This window comes from Zonotrichia albicollis, chromosome Z (genome assembly GCF_047830755.1).
Source record: "Zonotrichia albicollis isolate bZonAlb1 chromosome Z, bZonAlb1.hap1, whole genome shotgun sequence".
NCBI lineage: Eukaryota > Metazoa > Chordata > Aves > Passeriformes > Passerellidae > Zonotrichia > Zonotrichia albicollis.
This window is the reverse complement of record NC_133860.1, coordinates 62,027,268-62,044,175: the sequence shown is the minus strand read 5'-3', so window position 1 is coordinate 62,044,175 and position 16,908 is coordinate 62,027,268.

Sequence of the window (16,908 nt, the reverse complement as noted above, 5' to 3'; positions counted from 1 at the left end):
GGAATCCCATTCCCTTGGAATGAAAAATACAAGCAAACACAAAGTGGCATTATGGTTAAACCCATCTATGGAGAAGGCTAAAGCACAACATGCTTTTATTGCAGCAGGAAGCAAGTGGAAGCTGCATGCCTATCTCCTCTGGTCTCTTTTGAAGACCCCAGCTTAAAAGGTTCTATCTGAACCAGTCTGCTGTAATGCAAAACCCTTCCAAGAATATTTCTTCTTTTCCCAGCTAGGCATTTATTTTCTTCTTTCCCTGTGCAAGTTTACTGATCGTTTCTCCCTTCACATGTGTTTGATTTGGAAATCAGACAACTTAATTCCTTGTCTTTTCTCATCAAGATTACTGGACAGATATTGCTGAGACAAGAAACCTTAATCCTTCACAGCTGGTCCTCCCAGTGCTCCTGCTGTGGAGTCCCAGACAAAAAGTAGCAAATGAAGTTACATCTCATAAATAAATTGTACAGCCTTTCCACAGTGCTGAACACTTCTTAAGAAAGAAAGCATCCTGCAATATTCAGAGAATAAGAAATAAAATATTTCCCAAAATGAATTTTCTCAAAATCAATAGTAATGAAAAAATAGTGAGTAATGAGACCTGGAGACAAAATTACTTCATACAAATAAATTCTGTTCAGGTGACTGCTCTTCTGTTTGACTTTGACCACAACTTAATGGCTTTTCTGTGTCTTGATTTCCTTTTCTCTCTCATGTTTAGCTGCTGAGCCCTGCAGTGGAGGGATGCACAGTATTTAAGCACAATGGGGTCAGGATCACTCTCTGACATTCTCACAGTTTTTGCAATAATAGTGTTATCTGCTTTTCTAGTGGCAGACTTGTGTAAACTGTGGCTTTATTAAACTTGAAGCTTTAGGGTTTTGCTGCCTGTTGCCATTGATAATCCTCAGAAGGACCTGCTGGCTTTTTTCTGTGTAGCTGACACTGTTTCATTTTCATTGCATATAGAATTCATAATTGGATTTATCCCACTGTCAGCCTGTATCTGTAAAGAAAATGGAGCCTGGACTCTAGCAGAAGATACATGTGTACATTATCGCTTCACTCCTCTAGAGGGAACTCTTACTTTAAATCTCTTCATGCATTTCTCTGTAAATGCAGTGGGCTGACCAAGATGAGGGAAGACCTACAACCTCTTTTGCCGGAATGAAACTTGGCAGAAACCAGCAGTGGTTGTCTTCAGGTACAATGATATTCAGTTTTGACAGAGCTCCTTTCTTAGCATGGCCTGGCACTTCCATCTCCAAGAAACATGCAGGACAGTCTTAAGGATGGCCCAGAGAGCTGAGTTTGGATCTTTTCCAGTCCTGACACTGCATGTGCTACATCAGTTCTTCAGGCTGACAGGAGAAACTTGAATTCTGGCTTCAGACAACAGAAAACTTTGTCCTGAGGGTTTAATGTAAGAGATTGCCTGGGGTAGTGGGGAGAGGACTGGAGAGAAGTGCAGTGTACAGCAACTCTTCTGCAAACACTTCTAACCCACACCATCCATTTGTGAAGCTGCCCTGTTAGCTGCAAAGGCTGAGGCCCATTTTCAGACCTGAATAGGTTTCAAGATCCATGGCTGGCAAATAAAAAGAAGAGGATTTCTCTGTGGGAGGAATGACTTCTGCATTCAGAGGAGTGTGGAGAGTAGTCTTGTGGATATCATGAGGTCTCTGTTTTGGGCTGAGCTGCTCACATTGGATGAGTGCAGTCCTGTCACAGGATCTCAGAAGAGAGACTGGATAACAGACCAGGCTTCCTCCCACTACCTGCTCCAATTCTGCGCCTTCCCCAAAGACCAGTGTCAATCTGCCAGCTTCTCTGATTACCCTTATATGGAAAAGTAATAAATCACCACTTCTGTTCACATTGCCTTGGTGCAGTGCCAGCCTTCCTACACTCCCCAGATGTCTTTATAGGGAATAAGCCGTGACAGAGTGCAGATGCAAACCCATCAGTGCAACATTGACTAGCTTACTTCTAGGAAAAGGGACAGCCATGGATATAGAACTACGTTCTGACTCAGCATCCTCAACAGCTGGATATTATAAGAAACAAGATGGAGAAAAGTGAATAGCTAAGTCTGCTGGCACTTAATACATTGTCTGCATTTTGCAGAATTCTCCAGTCCACTAACTTAGCTTTCTGGTGTGAACTGCTTCCAAAGTTCTCTAGGAAATAAAGTACAAGCCTGCTCATAAGTTCAGTATGAGCAGTTTGCAGCATCCCTCACCCCCACTGGATAGATCAGTTGTGCTGAACCCAGAAAGGAGAATAACAGTAAAACCACAGCATTTTGTTCTTTTCAAATATTTAGGTTAAAAAAGTTTTGCTATAGGTAGGAATTTCTAGTTTACCAGCATTGGTTCATTAGGGAATGGCATCAAAACAAGTTAGCCAGGCAAGAAAAATATGACAGATCAGAGAAAAATTGCCCATGTTCCCTGTTGTTAGGTAGCCGTGAGGACTGTGATTCATGCCAATACTGCCAAGGGGTCTAGATATGTGATAAATTCAATTGTAACCACAAAAGTAATCTGGAACAGGAACTAATCTGATTCCATGAACCCTTCAGCTGAATAAAGTGAATGATCAAGGAGTGGGTAGGGTAAGGGTTATTCTAAGCCTTATATATAAACCGTATAAACCATGCCTAACAGCTCAAATTTTCTTCCTTCTGATTCCCAGCTTCTGTCTCATTTGTTTCTTCTATATGGGTCTCCTGAAGATCTTGTGCATGTACCAGAGGGTGCTCAGTTCTCTCTTAGTGCTGAAACCACCATTCTTCTACTCTGCTTCATTGCTCTGAGATAATTCATGACAGATAAATAAATGCCAGAGGAGTATGCTCTTTTCAGGGAGCAAAAATGGATTAACAGAACAAAGGTGTACCAGAAAATTGACAGTCCAGGGGAAAAGTTGCTTTGTCTACTTCCCTTCTTCTGCTTTAAACTGGTTCTGTTCATACTGCCTTTACAAACAAGGATAAGATATGAACCCCAAACGAGTCCCTAGCTGGTGTAGATTCAGTATTTTCTGCATGGAATAGTTTCATTCACAACATATATTGAGACCTTATCCTCAGGGCTTCTCAAGCAATTGTTTCATTATTTCTACTGTATTTGCTCTGGGACAGCTATTCCTTTTTATGTGCCAAGAAGGCCCTTTTTGCAGATCATCGTGACAATGCCATACTGTCAGGTAAGTACACTTGTGGGGGAGCAAGAGGCGTTTGGGCATGCAAGTCTGCTGAGACAAAGCTGAACGACCCTCAGGTATGTGCAGTACAGTGCAGTGCAGTATACACAATTTAGAACAGACTGTGATCTCAATAGCTTATTTTGAGAGAGAAGTGCAGAAGCTCCATCAAATGTATGACATGTTCAGTGAGGGCTTGAGCCCAGAAGTGAAATGGGAGAGAGCAGAGCAGTCGAGTATATGCAAGCTGCTAAACCGGCACTAGCATACATTTGCTTCTCCATGTCAGAGGGCAGCTGGCTTGTCTTTTTGCAATTGCAGTTTCTCTGGAAAGCCTTGCATAAGCAGGTGACACAGTGAAGTACATGTTTTGCAGCAGCATACACAGCAGCCATACATGTCACTTGTGGTTTGGTGCAATTAACTAGTTGTTAATTGCATGGATGCTTGCATGGATGTGCTTTCCTGAAGTTTGCAGCCTACCTCTAGTCATGGTCCTTTAATGAGGACTTCTGATGGTAAACATGGCTGGCTGCTGTCCTTGCCTAATTGGGAGAGAAACGGAGGGGGGAAAGTCCTGTCATTTTTCTGTTTGGACAACCCCATTTGGACAAATGCAATTGCAGATTGGAAGAAATTCATGTTCTTCAGGACTTTTGTTCTTCTGACACAACGTCTTATCCATCATCAGAGCACCTTCCTTCTCTAGCACAGGGGAAAAAGAAACCGGAAAAACAGAATAATCTGCGAAACCTAAGGAAATGGAAATATGCTGGATTACGAAACCCAGGTTATCATGTGGCCTGCTTCTAGGCTGCTGTACAGGATATTATCCCTACACCTTTGCGGGGCCCAGCAGCTCTGCCTGCTGGAATTAGAGGGGAAGAGGGCATCTCTCCCATGGTAGCACCTGTTACTTGGCACTAAGGAGAAGTCTAAATGTACAGCCTTTGGGACATAATGACTCCAGAAAAACAGTGCCATTACCTCAGGAGCAATATTCCTTCAGCATGGAACAAATGAGAAAATTTTTCATGGGCTGAGAAACCATTAAGCCAAAACCCACCAAGTGTGAAGACTGAACAGCCAATTAGCCTCTGTCAGTCTCATCACTGTCTTGAAATATGAGATCCTTGAAATCCTTGTTTACCCAGAAAGATCCTTGGGCTGTGTCTACACTGTAAGACAGAGTGGCTCTCACAGGGAACCTCGGTACACTGAATTGCACTGTAGGGCCAAGAGAGAGAAAACCAGTTAAGATTCATTAAAAAGCCTTAGCTTAAAATCTAACTCGCTCAACATGTTAACAAATGAACATTCAAGGACTGTGTACCTTGGCCTTCAGTATAAACAGTTTAGCAATAGATGGTATCATTTAACATACTTTGTACCTGCATACAGTTGATGTATACCCTTAGATACAAAAAATTTACTTCACAGTTTATCCAGAACTCTTCAATTTTTCAAACTGAAATCTTCACTGTCATTACTGAAAATTTTTAATTTCTATTTGAGCAAAAAGTATTTAACTTGTTAGAACAGAAAAATCAAAGTTGTTGTGTATCTACCCTCTAGCAACTCTCAGGTTTTCAACAAAGAAAAGAAAAAAGTATCAAAGGGCTCACCTACCGCCCTCTTCTAATCCCAATGAGCAGAGAAAATTTACACACTTACAATTGATTTTAACCAACTCCTTAGGGTAAACCTGAGGACCAAGACATTAAATAAACCTTGTTTATGTGTACTGGAATTGCTCTAATTTGAAAGGTGAATAATATGTAAATAGGACTATTGACTAGAATATGTGAGAATGTCTAGACCAGGCTAGAATTTTACCAACTGGTAATCCTTCTCTGACAGTGATTAGATTAAGCACCTGCAGAAGAAAGCAAATGTAGCAAGGATTTTAGAAGATGCTTTCCCAGCCCCCAGTCATATGATGCTCAGTTATTTCCAGTACTACAGGCAGTGTTGCTGTGCATGACAGGCCTAGACAGGCTTTTCTTCAGAAGTGATATCTGATCATTTCTGAGCCACATAATCTTGTGTCAAGGTTTCCCGCCTTTAAACTATATTTTTTTGTGAAATACATCCCTTATTTTGTCTTCAGATTTTGGTTATATCACAGATACATTGCTGTCACCATCTGGACTGTAGCTGTAAGGAGGGAAAGTTTCCACAGCTATCTTCAGCACACCAGGCTACATTCCAGACTGCTCCTTGGTGAACCTGCTACGTTTGTTGGCCACATGGCATGGATATTGTGTATTATAGAGAGTAGGATCAGAAAAATATGTCCATTTTTCCTGAGAGTGTGCTGAAATGTTTTCCAGGCAGGAGCTGCTCACATAGCAGCAGCATGGCTGGGAATGACATTGTGAAAAGGCACATATAAGGAACTTGCAGATCCTTTTCTTTACCCCCTAGGACTGCAGTCCTGTGACAGTCTTGAGATCCAAGATCTCACTGCAGAGCTGTTGACCTGAAACAGTGGAGCAAGGACCAGGAAGAAATAGGAAGACCCCCTGTCTAACAGTGAGATTACCAAAGAACCTGCTCAAGTGTTAAGCCTAAATTTCATTCAGAAATTACCTCAGGCACTGTAGATGTGCTATTCTGCTCTCCTCAACACTGCAGGGTTCAGACTTTCAGACCCTGGTTGATGGCTTTAGGAAATTATGGAGTCACACGGAGTGAGAAAAATGGGAAAGACAGGTCTGTCAAACAAGAGTGTTCCCTGGTCTGTCCCCTTCTCTTCTATTTCCTAGGACTTGCTCTTGAAAATAAGAGCATTGTACCTTCATACAGTGATCCCTGGTTTTGACACACTTGGATCTGAGGTGACTGCAAAATTCTTTTCTCCTCTTAATTACATTTGAAGAGTGAGACAAGAGAGAGGCTAATGAATTAAAGTTTATGAGCACCGAGAAAGCTGCTTACAATTTCTGAACTGTCCATGGTCTGTGTAGGTGAGTTATTTAATCTACCCCACTATCTCTGTTCTGCATTTCTTAAATGTACCTATTGAGAATAAAACTTATTAATGATTGTTGGACATAAAAGATTCAGGAGGGTGTGAGCCCACAAGAACGTAGATAACAAAGTGGAGGGGAAAAAATGGAAATAATATACCAGTCAAAACCCATCTTAACTAGCAGTATCTTAGAAAAAAAGGTAGTTTTTAATCTCTGTCAAAAGTTTTTCTCTCAGTCTGCCTGTGTCCATGGCCAAGAAAATCCTTTCAGAAATGTTACTCCTGAAGTCAAGTGCTCAGAACAGCCTAGCATCTTCCTTCAGCATCAAACCTTGTGTTCCCTCCTGCACAAGGAGCTGTCACATGCAAATAGCCATCCTGGCCCTGCAGCAGGAGTTTGTCCAAAACTTACCTTTCTCCATTGTTTAATTCCCTTCTATGTTAGTCTCATGGTGGGCTGCTTTACAGTGGCCGTCAGGCAGCAGCTGTAACAAGGGAAAAGCTAAGCAGGAAAAGAAGTTTAGACAAGTCATTATGCAAATATATATAAATATGTATATGTACATTCTTATGGATTACATGTATATGTTGAGGTTTAGATGGGGTAGTACTGCAGGCTGCTGATCTCAGAGACTTGAAGCCTTGTTTTCCCCTGGAAGCAAAGAAAGGTTTTATTTCCATGTGGGAAGAGATTGTCATAGGTGCTTTGACAGGTATTTGTACATCTTACTCTTTACTCCTCTCTGTTTTTCCCCATGTGCCTCATCCTGGGAAAGCTTCTGCAGAAAAGAAACAGATAGCCTGAAGATGAAAGTGGGTTGGATTGAGATCACAAATGAGAGAGAGGTCAGGAAGGCACTGGAAAGAGCTAAGCATTTATTTGTATGCTAGGCACAGGGGACAAGATATATTTGGGAAGGTGGGTAACATGACAGGGATACAGTGAGTAACTCCTCTCCACCCACACATTCCATTTGCATACCATTTTTGCCTAGCCTATATTGCTTTCAAGTTGCTGTCTCTTCCAAAGCCATAGGTTGCCCAGTCTGCCTGCTGATGCTTGCTGCTCCATGCCTATCCACACCAGAAGGGGAAGGGAATATCTGCAGAGGCTGTGGTTTCCCCAGGGTTGGCAGGTACCACTGCCACTGTTAAAAAGAGCAACTGGCACTTTAGCTGCTTTTACACCTCTCAGACAGCTCTAGATCTGTTCTTTGAGAATTTCCCCTCCTTCTAGCTCTCACCAGCTTATCTTCTCACCGTGGGGCCTCTGAAAGAGACAAACAAGTCTCCCAGGAACTGATAATGTGTAAGGGCCATTTTCAACATATGGTCAGAGGGAGACATGAAGCCTACCCACAGCTTTGTAGAAATACCCCAGGCTCAGAGCCTCTTTTCTTCCTGTGGGAAATGTACAAAGGAGGTCTTCTAGGGAGCTGTAATCAAGGATTGATCTCTCCAGGAGAAGTAAAGACTTCAAAACCTGTCGACCTGATTCTGCCATTTACCAAGAGAGCAGAAATTACTCAAAATATCTGAAGCAACCCACTAGCAGTTCTGTACAGCTTGAAGAGCTGTACAGAGCTGTCAGGAAATGGATGTACATGTGTGTGTACATTACCATATATGCATTGTATAGTAATTGAGCAGAGATGTGATGAGAAGTCCAGCAAAGAAGACTGGCAATCCATTCTTCTCATGTCAGCAGGACCTTACACATCCATAGGGATGTTACAATGCCAGGCTACTGGCCCACCTCCAAGGCTGTCTATGCATATCCCTGGAAGCATTCTTGGTGATGCTGTAGAAGGACATTTTCACCCCCAGTTTTATTCTGAGGCATTTTTCAGTCAAAGATAAATGCCCTCTGATCCTAGAAACACTGCCTGTCAATTGAAATTTGTGAAAAATGAAAACAAGAAAAGGATTGGGTTCCTGAGTTTACTGTTACGTTGTTCATGCTTTTAAAGAAAATTAGGTTTTCCCTATGCTTCCTGAGGGTGAAGAGGAAGATCTGGGGTTAGCAGCAGTCCAATACAATATGTCTGGTAAGGGATTTGGTAAGAAGTTGAGGAACTCTGACGTAGCTGTTCTGTGACTGAGTAAGAAGGACGCTGCCTCTGCTTTGCAAGGCGGGGAGGGTGAGTATGCATCGTATCCCTGTACTGCACAGCAGTGACTTGCTTATCTTCAGCATTCAGTCTTCAGGGTACTGACTTACTAGGAAAGCTTTCTTAGCCACTCCCCGCCCCTCTTCCTCTCTCTTTCCCTCACTGTTTTTCAACAAATGTGAAAGGTGCTGATAAATACTGCAAGTGAATGATACAGTATTTACTTGTTTACGCTCCCCTTCATTCGTGAATTTGTCTCAGCATTGTTAAAGAGCAAGGATCATTCTTTTTCACACAACCATGCCTGAAGCCCTAATATTGATCAGGATCATCTTCTCCTCTCCGTTAACTCTTGTTGCTTCAGCTGCTCAAAGTTTTACACTGGACTTTCATTTATTTATGGAAGATTTATTCTGAGATTTGTACTCTGTGGTTAATTCAGCAGAGGTAGCAGGGACACAGCCATGTCTCTAGTCAGCGTCCATATACTAAAGAGCTATCTGCCTGGCTACTCTACTTCACTATGCTTCACACCTCTCTACCTGGTGACAATAGTATTGGCAAGTTTTCTTCTACAGGAGGAGATGGCATGGAACTGAAGTTACAAAATCAATGAAAATGCTTAGGTAAAGACAACAGAAATATTGTTAACAGGAATTTCCTTGTGATGTGTTTCACCTTGTCAATCCTTAACAGAAATATGTGGTTACACTTGGTCCTGGATCCAAGCTATTCCCTTCTAAGTTTTGCATCCACTAAATGTTTTCTGAGATAGCTACTGTCAGTTTGCAGTCACCTTTCCTTGAGGCAGAGAGCTGTGCAATGTTTTCCCCAAAGCAGCCCCTGAAATCCCTGTGTTGAGTGCTATATCTGTGATTTAGGTGCTCTCAGATGTCAAGATCACTTGTTTTTGACTGGCTGAAGATGTGAAGGTTGGGTACAGCTTTGGCTTCAGTGACATGGTGGAATTTAGGATCCTGCATGGAAGAAGCAAAGCAGCAATCAGGACTAAATTTCTGGAGAGCTTAACTTTGGCCTCTTCAAGAACCTGTTTGGAGGGATCATATCAGCTACAGATCTAGAGGAGAATGGGGCCAAGAGAACTGGGCGATGTTCAAGCATCACTTCCTCCAAGCTCATGGTGAATCCCCATGAACAAGAAATCAAGCAAAGGAGGCAGGAGACCTGCATGGATGAGCAGGGAGCTCCCAGCAAATTTCAAATGGAAGAAAGAAATTTATAGGATGTGGAGAAAGGGACAGGCCATGTGGAAGGACTATAGGTACATCTTCAGAGTACACAGGGATGTGACAAGGAAGGCCAAGGCCTGCTTGGAATTGAGTCAGGCAAGGAATATCAAGCACAACAGGAAGGGTTTCTTAAGTATATCAACTGCAAAAGGAAGGATACAGAAAATGTGGGTGCTGCTGCTGTATCATATGGGTGTCCAGGTGTTGGAAGACACAGAGAAGGCCGAATTATTGAATGCCTTCTTTGCTTCAGTGTTCACTGCTGAGAACAACCCTCAGGAATCCCAGACCTCAGAGGTAAGAGGAAAAGGTTGGAGAATGGAAGACTTGTTTGTAGAGGGTTGGGTTAGAGATCAGCTAGGCAGATTAAACACCCATAAATCTACAGACCTGATGGGATGCACCCATGTCTGCTGTGGGAGCTAGCAGATATTGCTAAGCCAGTCTCCATTATCTTTGAAAAATCATGGACTGGGAAAGATGCCTAATAACTGGAGGTAAGCCAGTGTTACTCCCATCTTCAAAAGGGCAAGAAGAAGGACCTGGGAAGCTACCAGTCAGTCAGCCTCACCTCTCTCCCTGGAAAGGTGATGGAGCAGATCATTCTGGACGTCATCACCAAGCATGTAAAAGAAATTTATTTCATCCTTACTCAGCTTGTTTATCAACACCTTGAATGAAGGGATAGAATGAACCCTAAGCCAGTTTGCAGATGATACAGAGCTGGGGGGAGTGGCTGGCACACCTGAAGGCTTTGCTGCCCCTCAGAGGGACATTCATGGGCTGGGGAGCTGGGCACAGAGACACCTAATGGGGCTCAACAGGGGCAAGTTTAGAGTCCTGCACTGGGGAGGAACAGCCCCAGGCACCAGCACAGGCTGGGGGTGACCTGCTGGAGGGCAGCTCTGTGCAGAAGGAACTGGGAGTCCTGGTGGACAACAAGCTGTCCATGAGCCAGCAGTGCCCTGGTGGCCAGGAGGGCCAGTGGGATCCTGGGGACATCAGGAAGAGTGTGGCCAGCAGGTCAGGGGAGGTGATTGTGCCCCTCTTCTCCACTCTAGTGAGGCACATCTGGAGTGCTGTGTCCAGTTCTGGGCTCCTCAGTGCAATAAAGGCAAGGAGCTACTGGAGAGGGTCCTGTGGAGAGCTGCCAAGAGGATTTGGGGCCTGGAGCATCTCTCTTATCAGGAGAGACTGAAAGAACTGGGCCTGTTAAGTCTAGAGAAGACAGAGAGGGGATCTCAGCAGTACATGTAAATATCTCCAAGGTGGTTGCCCAGAGGATGGGGCTAGACTTCTTCCAGTGGTGCCTTGGCAGGGGGCTTGGACTCAATAATCTCCAGAGGTCCTTTCCAACCCTAACTATTCTTTGATTCAGTGATATATATTAACCACGAGATTGGAGTAAGGGATCTTAACTCTCTCTGCTTTGATGTGATGGCCCCTCGCTGCTTGCTTTTATTGATTCTTTCAAAGTCAAAATGCATAGAAAGTCTCAACAGGACTTGCATCATATAAAAAAAAGTGTTCAGGAAAAGTATTGTTGGAGTTGTACTCAGCTCAAATGCATCACTCTCCGAGCTTGACCTGTAGGGAGCTCACAGGTAATACTCTTCTCCTACAGCCAAACAGGTTTTAATATAGTTCTGTGGATTTATTAATAAAATTCCCATTCCATATCTTCAAGCATTTCTTCTACAAACAGTTAAGTTTATTTCCACTCACCATTAATTTATGTAATGTAAGAAAGTCTAGTCTGGTGAAATGGTAGGAAACTTGAATTCAATACAATGTTTATTCTGTGGACTGTCCTTCCTGCCATCCAATACAGAGTATGCTACTTAATTGAATGAGAAAAGTGTTATTCTTCAAGGATTTAATGTTCTTTGTGCCATCTCTAGAAAGATAAAATACTGAATTCAAATACATCTATGTAAAATATATTTTTTGGGATTTTTTTTCTGACTAGCAGTAGGCAAGTTTGTAGAACTGAATCCTCCCAGCAAAACTTTGTAGAGAGAATTGTGTTAGTGCTTAACAGCACTATGTGTACATCAGCACTGTATGTACATCAGCAACGAATACTATAGAAAACAGGATGTGGAATAAAGATGATTATTTTTACAGGATACAGATCCAAATCCTCAAGATGTTATCGTGGTACAGAGGAAAGTCCAAACAGGATATTTCTACTATTTCTTTAAATGGACATACATTGCAGTTGAGAAGACAATTCCACAGCTAGGTCCATGTATGCTGATCAACTTATGGAGCAGTTTTGTTATCCTGATACAGTACCTTTTTCTCCCCATCTGTGGGGGCTATTAGACCACATGGTGGGGTTACATGAAACCAAATAGAATAGGCAAAAAAGAAAAAAAAGTTGTAGGATCCTTAGAGAAGCAGCTGATGCAGGCTGGTCTCTATCTGGGTGGAGGCAGGGCAGCCTTGCAGAGCAGCACAGATTCACCCGAGTCCTCTGCAGTCATGGGACAGGGAGTACAGGGGTGTTGGTAGGAGGAAGGATGCTGAGTTCTGCAAACTTTGCCAAAAGAGAAATGAAAGGAGAAATGGAAAACAGGATTCAGCAGCAAGCTAGGATAAGTTTGGAGAGAAGGTCATAGAGACTTAGTCATACCTACACAAAGATGTCCAAGCATCTGGTCTAAGCTTGGTAAGAAAATACAAGTTTTCCTCCCTGGTTATGTAAAAGATACTTGTCAGAGCTCTTTGCCAACTTAGCTACACTTTGTCTGGAAGAAAATGCTCCCATGTAACTGCACTTATCCCTACCCCTAAGATGCCCAAGGAATCCCTGAAGGCAATAGGAGTATTACCTTGACAGGAAAAGGGGTGCCTTCATAGGGATCCTGTCAAAAAATTACTAAAAACGGAATGATGGTCAGGGACTAGTCAGTCAGAGGAGGCACCACGGAATAACTAAAATGTCTCACAGAGGGTTGTTATAACACTGACAAGAAGACCCAAATAAACTAATATAGAAGTTCTGCCCTATTTCCCTCCCTGATGCCTCCCATGCAAATTCAAAATTATGTTCTCAAATTCAGGAGTGAAAGAGGGACATGATACCCAATTTTGAACATGACTGAGTGCTTCAGCCTTTCATGAAAAAATATCCTGCCACAAAAATGCAACTTTTTTTAGTTTTACACAAAGTATGCAAGTAAAATTACGGTCAAAAGAATGTTCCCCAGCATTTCCCTGATTTCTCCCCAGGGTCCTTAAATTCGCTGATGTTAAAAGAAAAACAAAGAACTACCAAAAGGCACACCTAGCTCTATAAATAAAAAAAGGAGGGAAGAATGAAAGCATTTTTTTGTATTTTGAACCAGCCATTGTGTAGGCATTTGCTTACTCCATCACTGCTCTATGCTCAGGACATTAGGAGAAGACTGATAGTAGAAGGAGTCTTTTTACTGCATTGAGTCTGACCTGAATTTGCTTTCTAAGGCCTGGGAAATAAAATCAGAGAGATTAAGATCTACTTTTTACCCTTGTACTGGAAAACTTCACTAGCAAAGGGCAAATTTTTTTCCAAGATAAACAAAAAATTTGGCTTAATTTTGTGTCTGGGTTATAAATACATTAGAAAGGGGGAAAATTAGTCATATGAGCATATAAATAATAGCTCAATTACATTCAAGAATATGTGGGTGGGTGTTCTGGGTGGAATAATTTGCTAAAGCAGAGTTCTTCTTCCTTGCTTTTCCTCTTCCTCTTAATTTATTCCTCTTTCTGAATATGTGCTTCTTCTTTTTAACCTTTATTTATATCTTGCTTTTTGTTCTTTAATCTTGGTGATCTTTCTATAATGGATCTATACACATTTTTCTTTGGGATTGGTATTTTCAATGGATACCAACACTGTGTAAAGCGCTGAAGTGTGTGCCTAGTCTCTGGTACACATTTCTATTTTCCTGATGTCGAGAAAATATATGTGTATAAATAAATGTGTATTTAAAATCAAAGGAATGCTTAACAGTTCTGCTGTACAAGTCTGGGTATGGCTGTTTTCACCATATTAAAGTGCAGTACTGTACAACCTGCTGCAACATCAAAGACCCCTCCTTCCTTCTTGCTTTTTCTTAGACATTCCTGCTCTTGCTTTTCGCTGCTTGTTTTGATTTTGGTCTGATTTCACTCGAAACTGATGCTGACACGTAATAAAATTCTCCAACATTTAGATTTTTGTCAAGCCTCCTGGCTGATCAAGGCTGTCAAGCTGATCTGCCTATTGATTCAGATCCAGGAACCAACCACTCCAGCTACGCTGTTTCTTTTTGTGCAGCTTGGCAGCAGTGAGGAATCTAAGCATCAGTGTAACCATGCCTGGCTTCAGAGCAAGGCTCAGCAAGGATCTGGAAGGACCAAACCACCTGAGACGTGTGGTTACTGCACCAAACAGAGCAGTGAGCTGGAGGTGTGTGAGAGCATTCCCGAGGTGTTCCCACTGCCCATGCTTGCCTGCAAGGGAAGCACTGGAGTTTGCTCAGGATTGTGCTGGTCTCATACCTCCATAGGTGATAAATGAGGTACTGTGTGCTGTGCATGCCTTTCTCTCAATTCATTTTTTCTGTTAGTTGATTTGTTTTAATTTTTATTGGGTGCTAATTACATCACTGCACTCATGCGGTTTGTTCTGGTCTCCCATAAATAACAAATATTTTTACTGCCAAGAGATGCTGGCAATACCTGTGAGAAGACATCCAGAGCCAATATTTAACTGAGTGCCTGAGTGGATCATGACCTGACATTTATATGCACTCAGTCTGAAAACACTGCGTAACAGTATCAAAAACAAGAAAGTTGTAGCTGTGCTTTCGTTTTAAATCTGGGATCTTGTGCTAGGTGTTAGGAAAACATTCAAAATTTTCCAAAATGTCAACAAAAAGATTTTTCCCAGCCTCAGTGGAGTTTTGATTGTGTCTCTCACTGAAGGCAGGGTTGGCCCTTTCACCAGAAGCACAGGACTGGCAGCCCTCTCCTTACACACACAGTTATGCATGGAGAGGTTTCTAATCCAGAAGATTAGAAGTGACTCCAAAGGTAGTTTTGCACAGCAGCAATTACTCAGGCCCTGGGAGCAAGCCTCAAAAACTCCTGAATTAAGCCTGTCAGAGGAAAAAAAGCAGGGGCTGACCAAAGCCTGAGGACCTAGCAAGCAAAACTTCAGAAGTCTTTTTTTTTTCAAAGTTTCTTTTGAAAAAGTGTGAATATTCTTAGCATCTTTTCAACCTGTTCTAGCATAGGAATCTGTTCCTACTGCTTCTAATTTCCATATTTTGTGTCCTTTCACTATTTAGAACATTCCAGGTTCATAGCTAATTGTGGGTAAAAAAATCCTTTGGTAGATGGAACAGCATGAGATACACTCTCACTTCCTGGCTCTTTTGAGGACAGTGACCCATGGCCAGGCAGGCTGTCTCACTTCTCACTGAATGGTTCTACATGGTGGGGTGATGCACAGCAGCAAATCCTCTCCAGTGTCATTGGCAAAAAGTGGGACTGATGATATTGGGTCACTTCCCACAGGAAGGGCCTACAATTAAGGACATGGTGTTTATCTGACATGAATGGCTGGGAGATGATGTCATTGAAAATGCACTGCACCACCACACTAACACCTGCTATATCCAAGGTGGTCCCCATTTGGCATCTGCATTTCTGATGTGGATGCATTGTTCTATCTGAGTTAACTTGAGCTGTTTTAGGAAAGCATTCTGAGTGTTGCTGAGCAGAGATAGCACCACACACGGATATAAAAGCATTGTTATGACAAGCTTTATATGGGATGTTCTGCCAAATGGTTCCCTTCCCTTCCTCTTCTCATTTCCTTGTTCTCCTTTAGCCGCTGCAGAATGGTAATCCCTTTATTCACTTATGCGTAAACTGGTGACTTTCCAGACCTGCCACAAAAGACATTTGACTAGATGACTTCTCTGGAAAGATGCAGCAGTAGGAGATGGAAATATCTTCCCTGAGGATTTTAATACAGCTCTGTTTGCACTGACAGTCAGAATACGGAGAACTTTGCACTGACACCTGTAAATAAAAAGGAAAATACTACAGCTAGTTTCATTCTTCCCTCTAACATAAACTTTTTTTTCAATATCTGTTTTTGACCTTTAGAAACAACACATGCACAATGTCTTGCTCATCCCAAGCAGCAAGCTTTGACATTTTGTTCTTAACACACAAAAGAGCAGGCACACAACTTTATCTAAATGGAGAAAGCATGGAGACACTTATGGAGAGCAAAGTCGCTGCTGGTTCCAAAAATTTCAGAGAGTTAAATATGAAAATTAAAATCTAAGCATTAGAAACCTGAGTCATTATTTCCTCATCTTGCAGATACACTGGCTAAAATCCTTTTTCTTCAGTCTTTCCTTCCAGCCAAGAATGTCTCTGTCTGTCTGTCTGGTTGACTGCTGGACAGCCTATCCCTGCAGCCCATTCCACATTCCAGGGACTGTTGGCAGCGTGAGCAGGGATCATCACCTTTTCTGATGTGGCTAGGCATTGCAGAGCAACATGCAAGAGTAAAGGAGCCCAGGGGTAGCTCTAAAGATGGCTCTAAATACTCACAGGAGACACCTGGATTCTTGTCCCTCCACCACAAACTATTTCTCTGCTTTACCTAAGAACACAATTAGTATATTGAGGCTGCTGTGATGTTAAAAGAATAGTTGTACCATGGTGTTTTTACGAGATGTGACCCCAAGCCCTGTCTTGTACAAGGCAAGTAGGAGTCCTAGTTCCCTAACCCGGACACTGACACAGGGGATGAGCAGTGGCCCTAGAAACACCCAGTTTCAAAGCATTCCAGTCTGCAGATCTGGTTCTTCCCTCTTCCAGTGGAAGGATTCCCTTCCCTTCCCTCTCCAGTTCTTCTTTCATCCCTCCCTCCACTCAGGCTCTCCAACCATCCATTTTCCACAGCATAGCTTCCCTCTGCTTTCTCAAGGAATGAAGCTCTGCTCTTGCCAAAGCGCAGTCATCTTTCACCAAGGAAGGCTGTTGGAAGCAGAGTTCCCCAGGTCACCTGGGAGCTGCTCTAATTACCCCTAATGTGATCCCCCAGGTGCATGTCACTACAATTCTCCTCCTTTCCAGCAACCCCTCTCCATTGCCTGGGTGGAGCCTTGCTGTACATGACAAACTGTTCTGGTGACAACCACTCTTGAGCTCAGCTGCACTCATAACAGATGGCTGAAAGTGATTTTTCAGTTACTTCCTTAAGCAATAGTGGTGGCAAGAGTCTGGTGCTTTCCTCCTGCACCCACAGGGTCAGAACATCTCCATTTTGGTAAAATGTGAAGCAGAAGCATAGTTCTGACACCTGCCA